Source organism: Molothrus aeneus, chromosome 9 (assembly GCF_037042795.1).
Source record: "Molothrus aeneus isolate 106 chromosome 9, BPBGC_Maene_1.0, whole genome shotgun sequence".
Classification (NCBI taxonomy): domain Eukaryota; kingdom Metazoa; phylum Chordata; class Aves; order Passeriformes; family Icteridae; genus Molothrus; species Molothrus aeneus.
In genome coordinates, this window is record NC_089654.1 from 17,845,274 (window position 1) to 17,863,151 (window position 17,878).

The window sequence follows — 17,878 nt, forward strand, 5'->3', positions numbered from 1 at the left end:
CATACTACCTTTCCCCATCTTTGCCATCCATCCTATTGCAATCGTTTAGATTTGCCCCAATAGTAGTTTGCCTATTAGCTTTGCTAATGAATTTACTACTGCAGAAGACCACTTGCAAGGCTGTCTTAAACATAATGAATGTAATTATTTAGCACAAAACCAGGGCAGCATCTTTTTCTCTCTTGACAAGAATAATTCTTTATTCTCTCATTAGCTATGTGCTTTGGTCTCAGTAAACTAGTTATTGACCTGTTCATTTAAGGAGCTTCACTCTAAATGCTTCTTCCCTTATTTAACTCAGACAAGTTCCTCTAATTTCCCCTCACCACGCAATGCTAGCCCGTAAAATGTAACCATTGTTCATTTGTTGTGAAGAGAGCTGGAAGACAGGAAGCTATTCTTAGATGGATGCTCAGCCTCCTGAGCCCTGCTTGCTTGTCCCTGGTTATAATGGATACAAAACTGTATGGGGCTTAGTAGACATCATGTAAACTCTATAGGAAATCTGAGCCAATGAATCATGGAGACAGACCCCCACTGAGCATTGTATGTCTGAATAGACTGCAAATAGATAGAAAAGCAGCTTAAGCAAGTGGCTTTCATATGACAAGAATGCATAAATTAGAAATGAATTGGGAGTATCTGTTGTTTTAAGGCAGTTGGATTTTTACTTTCTTTATCATTTTCCTCTTGTAAGAAGCCACTAATTGCTCAGACTACACTGAAGACTGATGCAGAGTCTGTGCATGTGTGTGGGTTTTGTTGCTCTTTAAGCCTTCTCCACGGGATTGTGCTGGCTCAGCCTGGCAGTGCCATCCCAGGCTGCCTCCCCAGCACCTGCACAGCTTCCCTATCCCATCTAGCAGTGTCTCTTGGGGCATCCTGGGAGACTCCCACCCGAAACATGACATAGATCCCTGGGGAAATGAGGAATCCAGTGGTGTCAGGTCTGTAGAGGTGCAGAGCCACAGCCAGGAGCACAGCACCAGCTGAACTGGGGTTATCCCTTGGCAGGGGTGGCAGCCTCTCATCTCACCCTTGCAGAGCTCAGGGCTGAGCAGGAGTCAGTTGTTTCCTGTTCTCCTTGAGCCATTAAGTGCTTAGAATTCCCATCTGGTGGGCCCTGACCATCAGTAAATGGAAGCAGGTGGCATTTCCAGGCAGGCTTTTCCTGAAAGCAGCCATTGCCTGACCAATGGGGACATCCCAGGGACACCAAGGTACAGAGCCTGCTTGGTCTGAATCCCATCTGGCCTAAGTCAAAGGGTGGGCTGTAGCTGGGGAGGCTAAGACCCAAGGTCCATGTAAGAAAGACAAGGATGAGGAGAGTGCAAAAGGGCTGGCAGTTCTGGTACAAGCTCACCTGACAGCTGGGAAAGGGACATGTCACTTGGACATGATGCCATGTGGACTATGGCTGCTCTCATGCCTCCTGCATGTGGTGAGCTGGTCTCACAGACAGGGTTATGTGCTCTCAGGTCTCAGAGAGCAGGGCCTGGTGTTTGCAGGAGTGCTGCTGCTGGCACCCACTCAGCAGCAGCAGCAGTCATCCCTCCTCTGAGTCAGCTGATGTGGTGGTGGTCCAGGAGCTGGGGGGTTCAAGGGCTGGCAAATGGGGCTCTGTGCAGGGGCAGACTGCTGTTTTGTTGCTTGCTTTTTGATTGTTTACTGTCTTTTTTTCTGTGCCTTTTTGTTAACTTTGCTATTTTCTGAAATGAAATATCCTGTCTCTAATTGTTCACAGATTGTGATAATAGACTGCAGGCAGATGGCCCATAGTTTGTGGCCCAGCAATCATATGAGAGAGACAGCAGCCCTCAGTTGTGTTTATAAATACTGGTGCTGAAGTGTTGCTGTTTCTTGGGGCCCAGTATGGGCTGCCCTCCCTCCTGCTGCAATGCTCTGGGTTCCTGGCTGTGTCCCTTGTGCCAGAGGCCCACATGAGGTCCTGGCTATCTATAATCTGTATGGCCTCTGATGGGTCTCCAGATGGGCCCTGGGGGGTAGCACTGCTTTGTCTAGGGAAGCAAAGAGTTCTGTGTCTTTTCCGGTGGGAGGAAGGTGACACCTGAGCGACCTGACTGAAAACAGAGGGGAGGAGAACAGGCAGAGCAGCTGAGAGACCCAGCTTGGGGAGCTGACACCCTCCAGTGAGGGCAGGCTGGAAATGAGGGGGCTGTGAGCAGCCTGTCGGACTGTGTGTCCCAGGGACACATGTCCTCATCCAGCACCTTTCCTGACAGTATTCCAAAGGCCAATGCCAGGAATGCCCTGTCTGAAAGGGGGCAGCTCTTTGTCAGGCAGTTGTCCCCAGTGGGCTGGGGAGCAGCTCCAGGGCAGCAGGCAAAGGCATGAACCAGCCCGTGGATATATTTGGGGCGGTATGGTGTCTGTGTTGTGACAATTGCAACAAATCTATGGAAATGTGGCTTGCACAGCATAATGTAAAAAAAAAAATCTGATTTTGTATTAGAAGTGAATATGAATTACAGCTTACATATTGCAGAAAGTCAGTGCAAGGTATTTTACAAGGTCATGTAGTGATAGAACAAGGTGTAATTGCTTTAAACTGAAAGAAGATAGGTTTAGATCAGGTATCAGGAGGAAATTCTTTACTGTGAGGCTGGGACACTGGAACTTGTTGTCCAGAGAAGCTGTGGATGCCCCATCCATGGAAGTGTTCAAGGCCAGGTTGAACAGGACTTTGAGGAACCTGGTCTAGTGCAAGATTCTCTGGCCATGACAGGGACATTGGAATTAAATGATCTCTAGGGTCCTTTCCAACCCAAGCCAGTCTATGATGCTATGGTTTATATTTAAGAAGGGCAGATAAGGCACTGTGTTTTAGCTGACTGGCTTTCTCAAAGTTATCCTTAAAATTCTAGTATTTTTAATAATAAAGGTTTTAGTCAAGTATTTTATATAAGGCAGCTGATTTCAAGATATTTTTCCATTTCTCCTAGGTAGATTAAAAAAAAAGGCTTCATTTTCAGCCAACATTTGTCTGTTTGAATGTAATTGTGCTGCAAAAATTTAGCAATAAACGCCTTCACCTTAGGGAAAGGTTAACAGTTTCATTGCATTTTTATGTTTAAATAATGATGCTTTGATATATCTTCTTCTTGACTGTAATTCCAGTTCTGTTTATAAGAGTAACTTGCCAGTGCATGAATTCTCAGATAAAAATTAGATAAATTATGAAAAAGTCTACTGTCAGTGGAGAGCAGGTAGCGGGACAAAGTGGCATGACTAAAAAATAATTGTTCAGAACAATCTTAAGCCTGAAATTTAGAAGGCTATGTATCCTAATTCAGTTCAAAACTGTTAAATTAGAGGTTCTTTGGGGCTTATTGGTGTGTGTGATTGCAGGACCAGGTCTCAGTTCCCTAGTCATGACTCACAGAGCTGCCCACCTTTGTGTGGCCCTGCAAAAGACGGGACACGTACAAGTGTAAAAATGGTGTGTGAGGCACGAACTGATGCCCTGCAGTACCTGAAAAGACTTTTCTTTGGATCTTGTTGGGGACATTGCAGGGAGTTCTCATTTTTTCCTGACTTCCTGCTCCCTAAAAGGCAGTATTACTTTTGAATGGCTGTGTTTTTCTCTTGGCCCCAAGCATCACTTGTAATGGCAATAGCTGGCAGGAATGTAAAATGTATGGAACACAAGCCCTTCTCAGTCCTCAGCAGAGGGAGCAATCCTGTGGCACCATGTTTTTCCAATTGGTCAGTACATTTCTAGCTCTGATAGCTGTTCTTTGAAAAACCTCATTGACTATTTCATGTGAAACATCAGTAAGGAAAAAAACCCAGCATGATTGCAGTCACTTAATTCTACAAGGCTCTTTCTATTTTGTAACAGTCACTGTTTTTCTATGAAAAATGGTTTGGCACTGAAATATTAGACTGTAAATTGCAAGAGGAAGATTAATATATCTTCTGTCTTGGCAAGTTTCCCCAGTATATCACTAGCACCGAGACCTAAAGTTTAGCTTGTTTTTTGAGGTTTGATATAACTCACAGAAACTTTGATTTGATGCACACAATTGGACTGTCTCTCTTCTACTTCTCAAGTGGTCTTCAATGCAGGTTTGGTTAGATTTATTTAAGTGCATTTCAGGAGACTCAACTGTGTATCAAGTGATTACCTATAATATAGTTACAGCACTTCCACAATTATATAATTGCTAAAATAAGAAGCAGGGCAAAACATGATGAGCATATGTTAGGAAACAGTGCTGAGTTATGAGTTCTGCCTGTGAAGACAGCAATGCATAAAGGGATTCCCCAAGATTTATATTTGAAATTGTGAGCACAAAAGATGAAGGGTTTAGTATCATTTTTACTTTTAGAGGGAATGTCCTTTTGAGGGTTAAGGTGCAAGCTTTTTCTTCCTCTTTAGCAGTGGGCTTTACCTCCCACCCACTAAGAGAAGAAAGTGCCCTGCGACACTGTGTGGACCTTTGGTGAAGTTAGCTTTTTTAGTTGCTCTTCAGGAAGCCTTTTCTTGTTCCAGCTTGTGAGACTCTCAGGTAGTCTTGTAAGAGCTGTTATTTCCAGCCTCATTGTCCACTTGTGGTATATTGCCTGAGCACAGGACCCTCCTGTACAGTGGGGAACACAGGGACATGTGTCCCCCATCACAGACACCTTACTGTTCCGCAGAAAGTGGAAAGGGAGACAAAAAAGCCCTGTCATCACAAAAGCTTGTGCTATGTGTGATAACCTTGAATCCAGAATTTATTTTTCCTCCCTGCAAATACATATTTGTAGCTAAAACCATCCTTTCAAGCTTCTCTCATGAGACTGATAATTTCTTGGCATTCCAAGAGAAGGGGGTCACTGGTGTTCAGAGGAGCAGCTGAAGTAGAAGCATTATACAAAGCATAAACACTTTTTCAGAATCAGTAAATGAAAGCCATGTACTTTGCTCCAATACTCATCAAACAGAAAGAAGAATCTGTCTCAGCATGCTGTAAAATGATCATTAATTTTTAATAGTGTTAATGTTTATTAGTGACAGATGATTGACTTTAAGTGCCTTATGAATAATAAATAAATGATGTGGATTTTGGGCATCTGCCTTAGATTTGTATGCAAAGCCAGTGGGACTAACCTTCCCAGTTTGAGAGAAGTGTAGCTGTAATTCCTCAATGTAACAGACACTGTCTTGGGCTTTAGCTCTGCTAAACCTGGAAGGCCTTTCTGTCCCCTTTCTGTCCCCTTTCTGTCCCCTTTCTTAGGGCACATTGACTGCTTAGCGGCCTCAGGGTGAGAGGGGAGCTCACTGCAGTTCTTTTGGCTAGGACAGAACTGCTGGAAGGTGCATTATTCACTCTGAGGCTCTGCTGGATTTCATAACACTTAAACACCTGTGTCCATCAAACAGAACACACAGAATCGCAGCTAGAGCTGCTCTTGACTTTGTAATTTCATTGACTGACAGTTTAATATCTATTTATTTTCACATCTGACTCTGGTATAGACAGGCTGGCATCCTGAATGTCAGGATATTGTGCTGACAACTGTGTTTTTTCATTACTATAGGAAAAAAAAGGGATTCTTCATAAGTAAAGAGGTTCTTTTCAGGCTCAGCAACTGTAATAAAGACCAAATTATACTTCATATAAATTTGGTAGTAACGAGTGATATGTTATGTGTACATATTTATGTAGGAACAAGGGCACACAGTTCTCAACTTTCTGGTAATCTGTCTCTTCCATCCTGTGAAATGCCATGTAATCATATTGTTTAAATAGCTGGAACAACTGCCTTTACCACAGGCTCTCATAAGCAGCATAATCTTTGCTTAAATTAGATATTTAAAATTGCTCTCTTATTTTGATCCAATTTTGTTTGCTTTCTAAACAGAAACAAGTGGCTTACCCCATCTAAAATCTACAATATTTGAAATTATTTAAGAGACTATTTTGAGAAAAGAGAAATATGTGTGTTCTGGTGAGGGTGTGCTGATGTTTAGAGAAAAAAGGGTAAAACTGCTTTCATATTGGGCACTGGCCAAATGGCTGATGACTCTGTAATAATGTTCTCCAGATGTTAGGCAGTTAAACCAGACCAAAATGCTGTTGCTAACTTATTGTTATTCAGCATTTACTATATAAACAGAAAATTTGTATTTAATTCCACTTTAGTTCAATGGATTGTGATTAATATTGTAATTACCCCAATTCAGAGAACTTTTTAGACCAGACTCTTGGTTTTCTCAGAGCATAGCACACCATACATCAGCCCTAATTATATGGTGTATCTGACTCGGATCTGCCCTGTAATCACATGCCCTAGTGTTCCCTGAACTACTGGGTGTTGTGTCAGCAAGGAGGAGACACAACTGCACTCTGTAAAACATTTCAAGATGCTGAAATTAAATTGCATCTTATCTGGGAAAAAAAAAATAAAATTGCTCTCAATATTCACAGCCGTTAGCTGGTCATCAGGTGACGGGAAATGATCTGAACTTGTCTGATTTCTCAGCAGTCATGGCATTAATTACTTTCAATAAAAAAACTCCTTGCTTATGATTTTTGAAGATTTTTCATCCTGCCCAAGGGCCTTATCTCTGTTTCAGGGTGTAGTCACTCTTACTCCACCACGTCTGGCCTCCTTTGCCCAGCCCTGGCTTGGTCCATGCACACATCTTCAACCTGGCTGCTCCTCTTGGGCACAGGTAGAAGTCTGGGCTGGGTTGTCTTTAAGGGTGTAAATCTAGGTTGCTCCTGTTGCTGGAGAGGCACATCAGCACCCACAGTGGATTTCTGTGTTGCACTTCCAGAAATCACAGCACAGCTTGCGCACTCGGAGAGCCTGGGGTGTCACACATCCTGTCAGGAACCCCCTGGAGGTGACAGCACACCTTGCTTTTCCCCACTGTGCACCTGGGACTGGTAACCTCACTGCTCTTAGACACTTCAAAACCCTCAAAAATCAGTCCTCTGGCACATGTTGGGTGCTTGCTGTTGCCACACTGTACAAATAGAGATGCACAGAGACCCACCTTGGTGGTCAAAGGTAAAGAGAACATAGAGCTTGTACCTTTTGAAGTATATAACCATCAGGGTCAGATTTTGCACGACAAAAGCAAAACTGATTTCTGTGCAGCCAATCAAAGGGGCAATATTTTAAGCCCTGGTAAGGGCTTTGTGCTCTGCTTCCATTTACAGCAATGTCAAGAGTATTGCAAGGACAAATGGGAATCATGTGTGATCATAATGTTCCTATTTAGATACACATAAAATAGAACAGGCTTTTAAAAGCTAATACAATTTTCTATTGTAATGATAACCTTAATAACAATATGGTTTCACTGCAAAGATATCAACAAATATAATAGAAATTGAGATAATGCCATAAAATAGATGCATTATTTTTGGAATTTGAAGGATACCTGCCAGAAAACATTTACCAACTTGTGCAATCCACAGCAAATGAAATAAAAACTTACCTTCTGCTGTTGCCTGGTTATGACATATTTACTGTGCACTTTTCTTATCACTGTGGATTTCTAAGATAATTAGTTGTTGTTGTTGTTTAGTGCAAAATACCTGACCTAGAATTTCCAGGACTCACTAAACAAATATTGAAATAAGAAAAGAGATAATGCTCTTTTTTAAATTCATTGGAAGATGCAAAACTGATAAATAATGTGTTTTTCCACAGTGGAACATGAGCTAGATATGCTATGATTCTCAAGCATTTTATTGAAGTCTTCTGTTTAGATTTTGCATGTACTTTGCTGCTAGCTCAATTGAAATGAACTGCAGTATCAAAGTAAAAATCAGGTTTGTCTCCTTAAATTGCTAATATTTAAAATATTGTAAAGGAAGAGCTCACCAAAACACATCCTATGAACATTGTATCTATGTATCTAGAATGTGTTTTTTAGAAAATATTGTAACATTTTATTTACAGAAATTAACCTTCTTCCACTTATGACATAATTTGTCTCTTCTATCTTTGCTTCTTTTGCTGAAATCACAGAATACTAAAATTCTCATAAGACGTTGGTTTTCTTTGTAGCTTCCATTTCAGTTCTTTGCTGGTGGTGTATGTGTTCCTTTTAATAATTTAGCAGTCTTTTGTCCCATTAATGACCAGTCCTTCCTCTTGCATTATGAAATACCATAACCATGAATGCCAAAGTGGATTGCTGGATGGTGTTTACTATCATGTGTTACTTTACCATGTCTTTACATATCCACATTCTTGGCACATTGGTAATCTGCTGATTTTCCCTCCTCTCGGCACTGAAGGATGTCTGGGTAAAAGGACCCATTTCCCACCAGATTCTGAGGTAGCTGAGCTATAACGTGTGGTAGCCAGGGGAGGAAAGTGCCTGGAGTGGAAAATGCAGGGTAAGAAATTCCTGAATTTAGAAAAATCAAGGATGGCTTATGTCTTTATTGTTGCTGGGTGACTTCTGCTTTCTGTCAGGTGTAAGGGTATCAGAACTTGAACTTCTTCCTCTTATGCATGACAGGAACAAGAAGGAATGAGAAATGTTTGTTTCTTGTTTCCTCAAACAGAGTTTATGATCCCCAGTACATGTGGAGGTGTGCTTGGAGTATGTGGCTGGGGATGGAGGACCGGGAGGCCAGAACTTTCTCACCAGTGTAGGAAAGTCAGAGCTGGAAGGGGAGTAGTGCTGAGCCTGCTCAACACAGGAGTGCTGTGTCTGCTGGTGATCTGGGGCAGCAGGTGGGGTGTCAGGGCACAGGGCTGCACACACAGCCCCTGGGGCAGCAGCCAAGGCTCCAGCACACAGGACACGGTGCTGCCCTAAGCAGTGGCCAGATTCTGCATGGCTGTGTCTGAAACGGGACCTGGGAAATGGCTGCAACATAGGCAGAATCAATACATCTGCCTTTACTTGAGTCACACTGCCTTTCCCCCCCCAACAAAGCGTGGGTTTTTTTCTGGTGCTCCCAGTTGTCTTGATTTCACAGATTATCAGGGCAACACACCACAGATGCTTTAATTATTGTAGGAAAGGCAGTTAGAAATGTAAAACGTCAGTCTGAATGCTTTCTTTACCTGTGTGATGGAAGTTTAAATCTCAAGCAGGGCATGTGATTTCAACTTGCCTTGAGCATGATAAGGAAGTAATTATTCAGCTGTTGAGAAAGGTCCTAATATCATTACAGACAGCCTGAATGTCCAGGCAACATCTGCCTATTATTTGAAATGGTTTCAAAATACTTCAGAAAAAAAGAACCCAAACCCTCACATTCAAGTCACATGGGGAGAATAGGAGTTATCATAAAAAGTGTTATGAGATAATTCTAAATGTCAGTTTAGCATATTTTAGCCTATTGGATCTTTATACAGAGTTGAGTAACATCTTTCATGAAGTGAATGTCTTTTTGGTAAACTGAAAGGGACAATAATATTTAAAGGTCAGTTAACATGGAGAGTTGGTTCTAGTTATTATTATTATTAAAGATCCAGCTGTATTACCTTTACACAACATTACCCCACAAATCCTTATTAAAACTGTAAAAGCAAACCACATCCTTCCTTTTTTTCCTCCCTGCCCCTCCTTCCTGCCACGATCCTGAGATCCTTGATTCTGCCTTCTCTTTATATGTAACAATTTCTCTAGTGAATAGCACTGGATGATCCTCACCCTGCTTCTGCCACGCTGCATCTGAAAGAGTCATACATTATAGCTGCTGTCAGTGCTGCCAACCAGAAAAAACCCTCTCATTTCTACATTACATTTCAGCCTCCCACGTATGACATGAGCTACCCTGCAAACAGTTGTTTAATAGTTTTCAGCTGCTTAGGAAATGGTAGTTGATTTCAAAGGGGTTTTTATTCAAGAAGAAGTTGCAGTAGTGTGTTGTGTGACTGCTCCTGTGTTTAATTGGAAGCAGGCAGGCTGTCTGTCTGCCCATTGCACTGCCCACCCAGCCGTGACCAGCTGGTGTTAATGGCCTGCACAATGAGATGGTTCATTTGTGCACGAGCACCCCCTCCCCAGAAAACTCTCCTGGGAGGGTTTCAGTGGCAGGGTGTGTGTCTCCCAGGGCTGGGGGCTTGGGGGGCTGTGCTGCAGGCTGTCAGCATGGGGGGCCACAGGGCTCTGTGCCCCTACACACCGTGAGATGACTGTCCTGGGGGTATGGCTGGGACTTCCTCCCACAGCCCTGTGCTGGTGCTCAAGCTGTGCTCTGCTCAGGGAGGTCTCCTCTTGTCTCTTAGCCACCGTTCACAGTAGTGACCCATGAGGTGGGTCTGGTGCATGGGATGTTGGAAGAATTTGCATTGATATCTGCATCTGGAGACTTCTCTGGGCTGTTCTGCAACCTTTTTGTTACCAAGATGGCCTCAAACAAAGAGGCAGCTAGCTGGTTTTGCTGAGGATCCCTGAGGTTTGGTGCTGCAGAGGAGGGTGTTGGTATGAGTGAGGTAGCTGGCCAGGAAGTGAAACAGAAGTGTAAAAGCAATTGCCAAAATAAGGACATGGGATCATGTTTTCTTTCTTCACAGTGCTGGGTGTAGAGAAACCCAAGTGATTTGGGAGCCTTTTCAGTCAAGGTGAAGACAGAGCAGGGCTGGGGCAGGCTGTTATCCTGCTCCTGGGCACACAGAGGACAGTGACGGATGTGCCAGGCCCTGGTCCTGATGGGTAATTCAGGTGTAAGCCATGAATTATGCAAGCTCATATTTTAACATATAGAGAGAGTTTAGGTAGAGACATGTGAGCTGTGCTGTGTCTGATGGCAGCAGTGTGTGGGGCAGCCTGGTGGCCCTTTCCTTCAGTAATGGAGATGTGTGTGCCCAGAAACAACCAAGGACAATTGCACAATGTTCAGTGCAGAGTATTCCTCTGTGCTGAACAACTCCACTAAATGCAATATGCAGTTAGTAAAATGGCTTCCATGGAGAGACTGCAAAAGCTAAGTGTCAGATTTTTTATCCTAAGAAACTGCAAAAAAAAAAGTGCCACAGTTTCTAATTTCCCAGAAGCAGAAATGTGATGTTGTGCACACAAAATGGTTTGCTGCAAGCTGTGGCTTTGATGAGACAAACCCATGCCATTACCTAATGTCTTGTTACTGCTCACATGAACATGAGAATTTGATGGGTAGTGAAGCCCTGACCAGGGACTCAAGGGAGAACTGTTGGTCGAGGCAGATCATCACGTTTCCTGTAAAATGTTTGTCCAGAATCAGGACAGGTCCTTGGATATAAGTTAGTTACCCAAATTACCTCATGGTGACAACCAGGAAAATGACCTGTTTAGAAAAGGACCCTGTAGACCTAATGTGACTGCTTTCATACCATGTTGTCCAGGAGCTGATAGTGGCTTTGGGAGAGGGAGGAGGACTTGCCTGATTCCAGGCATCTCCTCTGCTCTATCAGGTGCCTTGCTTCCCCAAGAGCTGCCTTCACATCAGAGAGCAGTGTGAAAGGTTTGGTCTCCTGGACATACCAGCTTTTGGGTATCAGGTGAGCACAGACAAACTCAGCCACAGACAGGCCACTATCCAGGCACAGACACGTTCAGTGAGTTGCCAATATTTGTGCTGTGCCATCTCCAGCCAGCTCTGCTCCTCAGCACTGCACAGCAGCCAGTTGTAGCCTGAGCACGGGTTGCTGGTAAGGCAGCCAGGTTAGTGACAGGCATGCAGGTAACAACAGCACAGGCTGGGCAGGGTGGAGGGCAGCTGTGTTGGGAAGTTACTCACCCTTGGTTACCTCTTACAGCATGTTAGGCCTGAGGCTGCAGAGATGCAGAACTAGCCCTAGTGGGACACTGCAGAAATACCCCCTTTCCATTGCCGTGGAAGGGGGCATCACAAAGTTTGGCACTCAAGCTCCAGAGTGCCAAACTTTGTGATGCTACTCTATTAAGCAGTAAAAACATAGGGAAGAATTCAGTCTTCTGTTTTTCTATGTTCTGGGCTCCTTCATGACCTCTACATCCATTGTTACACCCCTGTAAGAAAATGTGCCTTCCTGTTTGTGTTTTGTTTCTAGAGTGTCCTAACTTCCTTTCTTTCCTTGTTTCATTTCTGGATGAAAATCCAAACCCACACAAGCACTCAGTTTTCCCTGCTTTTAGTGTCCTTGGTTCCCTCTAAATGAAAGGCTTAAAAAAGCTATTTTCCCAGCTTAGTATTCTCTCTCCTCTTGTGCTGGTTCACTGGTGACCTCACTGGTCTAAATATAGGCTCACCTCCCCAGGTGCAGGAGAGCAGGACCACACTGCAGCTGTGGAGGTGATGGGAGTGTTGTCTTTCCTTTTAGCAGCTATGTTGGCTTCCATGGTAGAAGCCTCACCTCCTCCAAGCCTGCTGCAGGCTGTGCAGCCAGGGTTTGGTGCTGCAGAGCAGGCTGTCTTCAGAAGTGCTCCTGCCCCACCTTAGCGCCTCGCTCGGGCCTGTGGCAGGCAGAGGTTTGGAGCTGGGCAGAAGAGATGCATGGGTGGGAAGGCAGGGCTGGGACACATCCGCCTGCTGGGGAGGAAGGCTGGCCACTGCACAGCTCCTACAGGAGGAGGTTTGTGGTGGGGAAGGAGGTGGGGACAGCATCTCTGGGGCCTTGGAGGGCTCTTCTTCCTGAGGAAGCACAGAAAGCTGAAAGATGCTCCACCTGTCCTTTACCCCTCCAATAAACGTTCTGCCCTGTGCTCTCTAGATGTGAGAAAGAAAATGTGATTAAAAAGGTAAAATGCTTTTATTTGTGAGATATTAGCTTTGTGTAATATGTATTCAAAAGCAGATACTCATTTAAAGGTTATATTTAATATAGCTCTGCTCCAGTTTTTCTTTTTTATTATTTTCTTATACGTCTTTTCACTTTCTAAGGCAATGCTCCAGTGACTACTGCAATATAATAGCTGCTTTCTCTCTCAGTACACAATTTGACAGCATTTATTCTTTCCTTCAGTGAACATAATTACTTCACATATGGAACCTGTGATAGCCTACAGGCATCTGAGAGAAACCAGAATCATACAATCTGTCCCCTTTGTGAGCTTAATTTACATTCACAAGTGTCATTTTAATAGTGCTGGCAACATGTAGGATAAAAATTACAGGTCAGCTGCAGCATGTCACAGGGAACTGTGCTTAAGTCAATAACATGGTATTATTACATTCTGGATAATTTTACAAGGTAGATCTCACAGAAGGAATTTGACCCCTATTTCTTTAGTTTTCTGCCTTTTGGTTTCCTTCATAAGGTAATTCACTTAGAAATGGGTGTTGCAAAACTGCAGACATGTTGACAAAGAGGTTAGACTGTAGCAGGCATTTCCAAATCTGAAAGCAACACCTTTCCCTTGCTGTAACTTGTAACAGTGCTTAGAATTGCTATGCTCTGGCATATTTAAAAATTTGCACTGTTAATTCTTGAAATTTGTTTTCCTGATCCATGTAATAAAAATACTGAGGGGCATAGCCTTCTGCCTTCTCATTTCATACAGCTGACAGAAGTTTGAGCTTTCTGCAACTGATTATTTTTTAGCCAGCAAAAGCAGTCTCCGGCTAGGCATCTTACAGACATTTTGTACAAGAAAAATAGTGACTGTCACAGAGACATGCTGCATACAGACCTGTGTGTGATTCATGATTTAATGTATGTATTTATAAGATCTAAAAATAATAGCTCATTTTTTATACAGACATCTGTAATATAGATAAAGGTACAATAAATAATCCAGTAAACATCAGGTGATTTTTTTAGTGAAAACGTCTTTTGGGGTAGAGCACTCAATTCAAGTATAAAATCAATCTTAGTTACCATTACTGATTATTTTCTGTTTTTACAAACCCCATAATTTACTGCATTTTAAGCTTTCAAAGTTTGTTTAGGGCTTGTACAGTTTGTCCATAGTACTATGGCATTCAGAAAGTCCATGTGTACACAAACAAGGCAAATACACCCCCAGGTGCCCCCTGCACACACACCCAAACACATCCATTACCTGAACCACACAGCCATTTACTCCTCCTAAATTTGCATCCTTCTCTTGCTGTAATCCTTTTTAATCATTCGAGAAACACAAGGGGGAAAACATCTTTTATCTAACGATTCATTTTCATATCACTGACAGTGTTGGAGTTTGAGTGAGTTTTTTAACTAAGCCCATGCACCCGCCCCACTTCCCCCCCTCCCATAATAAAAGCATGTTTTTCCTGTGAGGAGGCTAGATAGAACATACTTGAATCTACAGTAAAAATATGATAAACTAACAGCAAGGAACTGGATGCATAAATAACTAGATATAGTAAAGATGGCCACTACCTGAAGACTTGTAACATGGCTGAGGATGAAGCAAAAATGCATATAATCCCCCCAGATAATTTAGGTTAAAATCAGGAAAATTACAACTTGAGTACATCACATGTTTTTGGGAGTGAAGGTAGGTAGGCACAGAAAAGGATGCCTTTTGAGACTGGTGGAATGCCTATCAAAACTTCGTGTTTTTTAAGGGATATGTCCCACTCAACCAGTGGTCTGATGTAGAAAGTCAGTCAGTTTTGTTTCAATGTCCATGTTTAAGTCCACCCAGGCCTTAAATCCCCTAAAACACACAGCCAATCTCTGAAGTCTAATGTCAGCCTTTAATTGGGAAAATATATATTTGGGGCACTGGGAAATGTTTTCATGTAAGGAAAGTGTCTATTAGTCATGTTCTTCAGTCTGGCATAGGAAAGTGTTTGCATTTCACTCTTTACCCTAGCGGGAGGCTCTGGTTTTGTTTCAAGCTCTCTGTTGCTGCAAGGGTGTAGGCTGGGAAACAAGAGCCACAAAGGGCAAGCTGGAGGTGTTCATTCCACCTCTGGAGCTCTCCCACACACCTTAGCATAAAAACTTCTGTCTCTGATACACATGACAATATATGTGCAAATACTAATATCCTATGTGCCGGATGACTTGTTGATCAAACTCTTTTACCAGTGGAATATTTGAAACATGATAATTTTCGTTCTTTGTGAGGATCTTGTATGAGCTACAGTTCAGTTGCAGAAAAGTCTCATTTATTCCACTGGAGATGTGCTGGAGTGTTTTGTCTGCCTCTCCTCAGCTTCTGTCTTCTCCCTTGTTTATTATTTGCTTGATTAATGGTTGCCATATCTGGTTATTCTATTTTAGGTGAAGAAAAATAAAATAAAAAAAAAAAGTGTGTTTGCAGGGGAGACTTTGCAGCCAGAAGGAAGCTGGGTGCATGGCTCTGCCTATGAATGGGGATTACTTCTGCTTCTTAAAAGGTAAGGGGCACAATCAAGTTTTTGGCCTGACATCCTCTTTTCACCAGTAGAACACAATTGTGCTGATAACGTTTGGTAGAAGAGGCTGAACATGCAGTAGATTAATTCTGTTCTTGGGCCTTGAACTTGAGCCTTTGAGCTCTCTCTTTGTGTCAGCTTGTGATGCTGGGCCCTGGAAGTCCTTTTTCTGTCATCTCCCGTTGAGCGGATGTTTATTGGTGAGAAAACTTATCTTAAGAGCTGTTAAGGTTTCATCAGCATAGTTTGGAAAAAGCTTTTGTGTTTCATCACCAATGCTTTTGAACAAAAGTGAAGTCTTTGTGGTTTGGTTTCAGGGAAGTTGCCAGGCAACTGGGAGGTTATAGCTTGTAGTCATACCTGGTGGCTTGTGGACATAATCAGTTGACTTTGCTTTGCAAAGCAAAATAAGAAATTACTATGGTGAGATTTCCAAAAATGGAGGTTTTTCCCATATTAGGGAGGAGTTCTGTGCTTGACTGGGATGATGGTACTTGGCCATGCTTGCCTGGTGGCACCTGGGGCTCCCTCCACGTGTTGCGGGCAGCACAGTGCCCCAGTTCAGGCCCTCTGCCCCAGTGTGCAGCCAGGACAGATGCAGGAGCCTGGATTAATGCAGGCAGTCTTTCATGTTATATTTTCTGAGTGATGGGTAAAGGAGCAAATCTACAGATTGCATGTGTGCTGTTTTAACTTACCACTTAGAGGATGAAGCAGAACAGAGTCTGTGGTTAATACAGATTTTAAAAAGATGATGAGATGTTTTGCCTCCCAAGCTGGCATACAATCTTATTTTCCTTACTCCTCCTCCAAAAAAAAAAAACCCTACCAAGCTCTTGTCTCCGATTTGTTCATAAAATAGTATCAAACACCTCCTCTGTGCCTCTGATGTGCGCTCCAGGCTGTGTGCCACTGTGTTGATTCATCTGGAGGATGCCCGGCATGTGAGTGGCTTGGCACAGTGTGGTACAGGGAAGAACCTGATAGTGAGAAAGGCAGAGGCAATGGCATAATTATGAAGGATTTCTTCCCCTCATACTGCTTCTTGTTATTTATTCTTCTCTCCATGTTTCCCCTGGTTATTTCTCTTCCTGAAATGAAAATAACCTGGCAAGAAAACAATGTTTCCACTCCCATCATTTTTAGGCAAGGAACACCAGGCATGTTTTTTTTTAGCGTTGCTAACTGACGGATGATTATTCACCAATATTTTTTGTTGAAGCAAGCAGGCTTGTTAACTGTGGTGACATTTTTAGTGATGCTATGATATCCCAGTGTCATTGTTGCTTGATTTATCAGTGTCTAAAGGATTATTTTGTTGAAAAACCTACCATGGATCTTGTGTTTAAGGCTGACTTTATATGCGTATGACTACAAGTGTGTGAATTTGTATGAAAATAAGGAACAGAACTGTTAAGATGCTTCTTCTGTTTTGGGCTTTTGGCTCTGTGTCATAAAATACAAACTGGAGCCTTGAATTTCCATGCTTTAAAATGGCATACTTAAACTGAGAAATACTGTAATTGAGATCAGCTCAGCCACAGCCATCCTACAGTTTGCATCTATGTACTCCCCATCTTCTTCAAATTCCTGACTCACCTTCTCTCATTCCTATACTTCTACAGGACTATTATGTGCAGCCTCTGCTCCCTCCAGCTACAGACACAGGCTATCCTTGACCTCCCCAGCTTGTTCAGCACCACCTGTTAACCAGGCACACCTGGATCCACTGCTGAAGTTTGGCACATGGCTTCCAGGGGTCTTTGAAGGGTTGCAGCCAGCGTGGCTGGAGGAGTGGGATGGCAGGAGTCTGTGGGGTCACCCTGCCTAGGAAGGGGTGAGGACAAGTAGGGATCCCATTCCCTTGAAGAAAGAACACTTGGTGAGAAATCCCTTGGAGCAAAGCATTGCTGAAGGGCTGGGAATGAGAAGCCCAGGAGCATTTCCCTGCTCCAAGCATTTCTTGCACAAGACTGCAAGGGTGCAAGTCTGTGGGCACAGCTTGGTGCAGCCCTGGCAGCTGGAGTCTGAAGCAGTGGCTAGGATAATGTGAATGCTGGGTGTCTGCTTGGAGATGCAGCAACCACAGACGGTTTGAAAGAACAAAAATTCAAAATGGAAAATATGTGACCTTGATGCTTTTTGAACTCAGTGAAAGCGAATGTGCTTAGATTTCCCTGGAAAAAGATGCTATTGGAAATTCTGTGTAAGTGTAAATATATGAAAGCCAAAGGAGGTAAAGTTTTTTTTCCTAATTAGGGTAATTAAAAAGAAAAGCAGTCAGCAAGCTGAATGCCAGACACAGAGCACCACAGCTCCTTTGCTAAAGCAGGAGCAGATTTATTCATGGAGTGAGATGTCCTGTTCCTTTTCTCTCTTCTGGCACCCGATTGCCCTCCCTGGGCGAAACCTCGCACTCCAGGTGGTGTAGTCCAGCTTGGGTTGTACAGCATTGCTGGTCAAGATTATGACATTTCCCCTTCTTCTCCCTCTCTACCCCTTCCTCCTAATTTTAAAGTGATAAAAACATGTCAGTCTTACTGTGGCTCAGCTCACCCATCATCTCCAGTTCCCCCAAATCTCTCTGGGAAATTTAGGTGCTTTTCAGCTCTATGAAGTAG

The 17,878-nt window shown here is 43.1% G+C and overlaps 1 protein-coding gene across 1 annotated transcript in view; it reads left to right on the forward strand.

Annotated features, from left to right (window-relative positions):
* Positions 1–17,878, forward strand: part of PTBP2 (polypyrimidine tract binding protein 2) — a 185,702-nt gene that overhangs the window by 5,950 nt on the left and 161,874 nt on the right. The window contains exon 3 of the mRNA XM_066556189.1: positions 15,124–15,239. The gene's annotated coding sequence lies outside the window, so the exon portion shown is untranslated. The remainder of the gene's footprint in view (positions 1–15,123; positions 15,240–17,878) is intronic.